Genomic DNA, 7,061 nt, shown 5'->3' with positions numbered 1-7,061 from the left:
GGGTACGATGTTTTCGGAAAGGCCAAGGACCGACATGGCACATGTCTATTGAACGAGATGTCCGCCCTCTCACCGTCACCTCGGCCCGCAACGAGCGACATGTGAACGCAACAACACCCATGTTGCAAACCGGCCAGAAAGTTCCAAGTTTGGCTATGTGTTGTTCGATCAAACTCAGATCGAATAGGTGCGAAGACGATCGAAACATGCAAGTAATCCATCGTTGAGCCGAAGCGTTTTCCATCAATAAAGCATGCCATGCAATCTTTCTAAAGATACACACCCCAAACTATAGCAATGACAGATTGGGATGTGTGCACCATTCCACTTCTTCAAGTGAAACACCACAACTTCATGAAAACCAATTGAAATTCTCAAATAACACTCACATAGATGTTGATGATGTAGATCATAGACTCAACGCACCGATGGTAAACACGGCAAAAACCGGGCACAAGAAATGCACATGCCTATCGCACGCTCGCCCTCTCACCCTCACATTGGACCGCAACAAGTGACGTGTCGCGCTTCATGTGAGCGCAACAATACTCATGTTCCAAACCGGCTAGGAAATTCCATGTTTGGCTGTGCGCCGTCTGATCAAAGTCAGATCGGACGGGTGCGGAGACAGCCGATGTGCACGGAGTAATTTGTAAGCGTTTTCCTTCAACAAATTCTCAGATCGGATGAGTGTGAAGACAACCGACGTGCATGGAAGTCTGTTGTGCCGAAGAGTTTGGATAATCCGATGGTTGAGCGGAAGCGTTTTCCATCAATAAAAACGTAGATCAGACGGGTACAAAGACGGCCGACGCGCGTGGAGTAATCCGGCGGTTGAGCCGAAGCGTTTTCCATCAATAAAGCACGGCATGAAATCTTTCTACAAAAACACACCCAAATTTGCAAGGCCTAATTTGCAATGGCAGATCGGGATGCGTGCACCATATCCATTCTGCTTCTTCAAGCGAAACACCACAACTTCATGAACCTTTGCATCGACTCTACAGAAAACTAAACCGATCGAAATTCTGAACTAAACCTCACATCCATGGTTATGATGTCGAGCCCAGGATCAACTCATGCAAATATGAGTTCAGGCTATAACTTGCCGACTGCAAAGTGCAAACACAGCAAATTAACCAGGCACAAGAAATATAAGCAAACAGTTCAGTTGAAGGTGTCTTGCATTGCGTCCATCCAATGGTACAATCGATAACAATGACAGAATATGGTTCATGGCAACTAGAAATGAAGGTAAACATACACGAAACGTTGCCGATCGATCACTGATCGAGGCCGTAGTCGATGCTCAGCTCGCTCATCGGCGGGATGATCTCCATGGCGAAGACCATCAGGTGGGGACACGACTCGTCCTCGTCACCACGGACCACGAGCTGGACGAAGGCGTTTGGCACGAAGCTGCTGTGGCTGATGTAGGCCGCGATGTTTTTCCTCTTGGATATGTCGAGCATGTACCTCGGCGCCGGGCACTGCACGAAACGGGGCGGTTCCTCGCCGTCGTCTGGAAGCACGGCCGCGGGGGCGTACCCCCACTCCGTCCACCTCGTCGGAAACTTCCTCGGGTCGATGAAGCAGGCCCACTCCTCCGTTGACGTGCCAGTATTGGCATTGGCGTTCGCGTTGGCAATGCGGGGGTGATCCGCGAGGAGCACGTCCCCGGCGAACTCGCAGAGGAATGCGCCCGGCTGGATCAGGTCCAGCGTCCTCACGCCCCAATCCGTCTCCGTGGACCGGAACACCTCCAGCCGGTGCCTCATCCCCCGCTGAGTCACCCGGTTGGGGCAGCTCGCCGGGCACCCGCACGACGCGCCGCACTCGTACACCACCGGCCGTCCCCTCAAGAGCATTCCATCAGCATTGTACGCTGGGCCGCCTCCGCCGCTCCTCTTCACGCAGGCGCAGCCGGACGTCTCGCTGCACGCAGTCTTGGCGTTGATGCAGCACTTGTGGCCGGGCATCGCCGGCGGCGCCGGGAACTCGGGGCGTGCGAGGTACTCGAACTCGAGGGGAAAGGCGTCATGGTCCACCGAGTTGCGGACGGGGACAGGAACCGCTTCCTTGCCCTTGGACATGTCCAGCGTGATGTAGTCGGGAGGCAGGATCTTGGCGTCGAGCTGGTTGATGAGGTCTCTGGCGGAGCGCCAGGTGTTGCTGCCGAGCGCTTCCTGGCCGGGCACACGCACGAGCTTGAACTTGCAGATCTCGGTGGTGCAATAGACCTTGTAGAGGCCGTCGTAGACGTAGAGCTTGCCGCTGGGGCTGGCGTGGCAGTCGTGGCAGCGGATGACGCGCACCTCGATGCCATAGTTGCAGCTGTATGTGAGAGCGAGGTTGCCGCCGCTTCCCGTGTAGATCAAGACGCCCCCGTTGTCGTGGTCGTCGAGGTACCTGCCCGAGGATACGATGCTGGTGGCGACGGGGTGGCCCCCGTCGACCTTGCTGGCGGGCACGTAGCCGATGTCGGCCTGCGTTTGGTTGTGCAGGCCGACGACGAGGAGCTCAGCGCGGTAGTTAAAGGCGTCGCCGACAAAGACGCCCGGCACGGGCCCTACGATGCGCTTATCGCGGTTGAGGCAGAGCCTCCCTTTGATCATGGCGCCGAGGGCCCGCAAGTCGGCCCGGTTGCGGCTGCCGGGGACAGGTTTGTGCTCGGCTTAGCGGTGGTAGCGGCCCCAGAGCGCCTCGAAGGTGAGTCGCGCGCGGCGCACCAGTGGGCGATATTGGAGCGTGTCCTCCTGCGCCGATATGACTCGCAGTGGCACCATCTCCATCGCCGGGTTGGCATGCGCGCTGGGCGGAGGGGGAGACGGCGCCCCTGGCGGCGGCGGGGGCAGGGGAGAGTTTGGGCGTGTCGGCGGGGGAGACGGTGGGCGTAGCGGAGGTGGCATGGCGGAGGGGAGGCTGGCGGCCGAGGACGAGACCTGCAATGGGTTGGCATGCGCGCTGGGCGGAGGAGGGGGCGGTGGCACGTGAGACATCGGCGGGGGCAGGGGAGACTGTGGGCGTTGCGGTGGCGCCGGCGGGGGCGTGGCGGAGGGGAGGCTGGGGGAGATGGCGTCAAGGCGCTGCTGGGTAAATCTCAGGCGGAGGGCGAAGTCGGAGTGGTCTTCGGGGGAGGGCTCGAGCTCGCTGCGCAGCAAGGCGATGAGCTCGGGTGTGAGAGGGATCGTCGGCGCGCCGGCGTCGGCGTCAGACCTGGCGGCCAGCCGGCTGAGCGCGGCGCAGTGCTCGGGGGTGAGCGGGGCCGCCGCCGCCGCCGGGGCCTGGGGCGCTGCGTCGGGATCTGGCGTAGCGCTCGGATCAGGCGTGGGGAGGGGCACAGGAGCGGGCGCCATCGTCGATAGATCTCAGGTCGGGGAGAGGGGTTTTGGGCGCAGGTTTGGGTTGGGTGGGGAGCGGAGGGAAGGGGAAGGCGCTAGCTGCTGCTTTCTACTCCGAGAGCCGGTGGTGGCGTGTGTGGAACACGCCGCACTGCTCTGGCCTGGCCCGCACGACAGCTTTCCTCTGGTCCCACCTCCAGCTTCCGTTGCCAGGTGGGGGCCTGGATGGATGGCCATGGGTGGTTGGACTCGATTCCTTGGTGCACGAGTTGTTGTGTGAATTGTGTCCGGTCCGCCTAGTCCCGCCTGTGTAGCGTAGCACTACGCGCCGCCATGACACGACTGATCCTTTGATTGACGGTGCACTTCTACAACGGTTCTCGATCACCGATTCACCGTTTGAAAGCACCAACACGTTTTGTAGGAGCAGGTCCTTCATTCATTCAATCCGTTTCTATGTTAGTGATGCCTTAAGTGGTGGTTTAGCCTTGGTGTTCTGGTCATACGAGGTGGATATCACGGCGAATGACAGGAAATTACAGGTGCTCGCCCATGTTGTTTTATTTATGAGAAGGCATGGCACTGGGATGAGACTTATGAATCGCGGTCGTGAATGGGTGGGAGTAGAAGTCTGGGGCTTCTTGCCTTTAGGACCTCCAAAAAATCTCAAACATATGCAAACCCAACTGAACAACAGGAAAAGTAAAAAAAAATGGGTATGATAAGCACGAGATTAAGAAAGCCAGGAAGGAATTTGAACAATAGAAGGGCAGCTCGCTATACCATGGATCTTCGCCGCACGAGGAGTTGGCCTGACAATTAACTAAACGAGCCTTTGCACATGGAAGAGATCACGTCACGACAGTGGTCTCGTGTGGATTGGCTTGGAGCGGGAGAGTGCAACACGGAATTTTTCCATGTCCGGTCGACTGCGACGAGAGCGCGGAATAGGATTTCTTCTCTGGAAAATGCTAGTGGCGTATTATGCAAAAGCAAATAGAATTTACATGCTAAAATCCAAGGCTTCTACACAAGCTTGTAAGCAGCGCGGGGTGAGCTTGTCGTGGACAAGGTGTTACATCATGTTCGTTCTAAGGTTGAAACTAAAATTATGACTAGGCAAATTAGGGAGATGGATGTGGCGCTTGCTACCCAGACTCGTGAAGCCTGGAACACAAGCCAGAGGATCATCGCCAACCAAGATGAGGCGTTGCGCATGTACCGTTCTTTTATAAAGGATCTAGAGGTTGGCAACAAGCTTCTGATTGACGCCCCAACTAGCGTCACCACACCACCTCACCACACTACCTCCATCAAAATGACTGGGCGGAGGGGGAGACAGCGCACGTGACTGGGCGGGGGCATGGCAGCGTGATCAGAATTATGAAGTAACTGTCGCGAATGGGTGGGAGGAGAGGTCTGGGGCTTCTTGCCTTTTGGACCTCGAAAGAAATCTCAATCACATGCACACCCAACTAAACAACTGGAGAAGTATAGAAATTAGGGATGTTAAGCGCAAGATTAAGAAAGTTAGGAAGGAGTTTGAACAACAAAAGGGCAACTTGCTATACCGTGGATCTTCGCCGCGTGAGAAGGAGTTGGCCCGACAACTGAACGAGCTTTTGCACATGGAGGAGATCATGGCACGATAGTGGTCTCGTGTGGACTGGCTGCGAGTAGGAGACGGAAACATGAAAGTTTTCCATGCCGAGACGAGTGCCAGGAGAGTCCAAAATAGGATTTCTTCTCCGTAAAATGCTAGTGGCGTATTATGCAAAAGATAATAGGATATACATGCTAAAATCCAAGGCTTCTACACAAGCTTCTAAGAAACGCAGGATGAGCTTGTGGTGGACAAGGTGTTACATCATGTTCCCTCTAATGTAACTGGTGCGATGAATGCACGAGTTCTGCGCCCATTCGAGTCCGAGGAGGTTGGAAGCGCCCGCCTTTGTATTCTTGTGTGAAATTGATGATCGAGGGAAAGAGAGTAGTGGATTTGTGAGCCCACTTGGGTTTTGCTGGATGTTTGCCCGTAAGCAGTGATGTCTTAAGTTGCGGTTTTTAGCCTTGTTCTTGTCACATGAGGTGGATGTCACGGTGCATAATGTGTCTGGTTAACATATTCATGGTGTTGTTCAAAATGTAGTGAGTAATATGGAAACTTGGAGATTTACTATGTTGCGGCTTGTTGAAGTGAGCGATCCAAGAGCTGGAACTTGTTGAAATGGCTGAAGAGGAAAAGTGATATACCATGGCTATCCAGAGGGGATTTTAATGACATTCTCAACAACTCGGAATTTTTTGATGCAATTGACATAGTCGAGTGGCAAATGGCAGGGTAAGGGAAGTCATGGATTTTCTGATTTTCATGATGTTGGTTTGAGAGGTATCCCATTCACTTGGGACAACATGCAAGAAAATGGTACTAATGTAAAGGTTGGGATGGACCATTTCCTAGTTAACCCAAAATTCATGCATATATGCCGCAACATGGGTGTGCCATATTTCATCACCGAGGTTCGACCACTACATGCTCTCGGTAGGTATTAAAAAGGTGCATGAAGTGACGGGTGCTAGCCCACGTCATTTTATTTATGATGAGGCATGGTAGCGTAATGAGACTTATGATGTTGTGGCCGTGAATGGGTGGGACCAGAGGGCTATGAAATCTTTCCTTTCGGACCTCCAAAGAAATCTCCATCACATGAAGACCCAACCGAACAACTAGAAAAGCAAAAAACATGGGATGTTAAGTGTAAGATTAAGAAAGTCAGGAAGGAGTCTGACTAAGAGAAGTGCAACTCGTTATAGCATGGATCTTCGCCGAGCGAGAAGGAGTTGGCCCGACAGCTGAATGAGCTCTTGCCAAGGGAGGAGATCATAGAACGATAGCAGTCTTGTCCAGACTGACTGCAAGCCGGAGACCAGATCATGGATTTTTTTTCGTGCCCAATCGAGTGCGAGGAGAGCGTGGAATTGGACTTCTTCACTGGAAAGTGTTAGTGGCGTATTATGCGAGAGAAAAGAGGATATACATGCTAATATCCAAGGCTTGTACACAAGCTTCTAAGCAGTGCGTGATGACCTTGTGGTGGATAAGGTGTTGCATCATGTTCCATCTAAAGTAACTGGTGCGATGAATGAACGGCTTATGTGGATGATGTTTCGAGAGCGGTCGCGGACTTCCTTAGTGGGGGTCATATGCCGGAAGCAGTAAATAAAATGGTGATTTTTCTAATTCCTAAGGTTAAACATCCTCGAAATATTACTCAGCATAGTCATCTTTCCCCATGTAATGTCATTTATAAGCTTTCCTCTAAGGTGTTGGCTAATTGTCTTCATGAAATTCTTTAAGAGATTATAGCCGACAAAAAAACGCTTTGCGGCTGGGAGGCTTATTACTAACCATGTAATTACTGCATGTGAGTGCCTTCATGCGATGAAGATGAAGAAAGGAAAACAAGGTTGGGCGGCCGTTAAAATTGACATGATGAAAGGATATGACCGCGTCGAGTTAGATCATTTGTGAAGTGCTATGCTTCAATCGTTTTTCTCGGAAGTGTGGGTTTCTATGTTCGAGAGATGTGTTAATTTAGTAAGCTTCCTACTGAAAGTTCATGGGGAGATGCTACCTTCCTTTTGTCCATCTGGAGGCATTAGGCTACGGGATTTGACCTCTCCATACCTCTTCCTTTTATGTGGAGAGGGCCACGAAAA

The 7,061-nt window shown here is 52.9% G+C and overlaps 1 pseudogene; it reads right to left on the bottom strand.

Annotated features, from left to right (window-relative positions):
- Window positions 1-1,189: 1,189 nt before the first annotated feature.
- On the bottom strand, window positions 1,190-2,792 carry LOC125549118 (annotated as a pseudogene).
- Between the last annotated feature and the right edge of the window lie 4,269 nt (window positions 2,793-7,061).

The sequence above is a fragment of the Triticum urartu genome, chromosome 3 (genome assembly GCF_003073215.2).
Source record: "Triticum urartu cultivar G1812 chromosome 3, Tu2.1, whole genome shotgun sequence".
NCBI classification, from domain to species: Eukaryota; Viridiplantae; Streptophyta; class Magnoliopsida; order Poales; family Poaceae; genus Triticum; species Triticum urartu.
The sequence above is the reverse complement of the archived record's forward strand: the minus strand, read 5'-3'. Positions and strand labels throughout refer to the sequence as shown.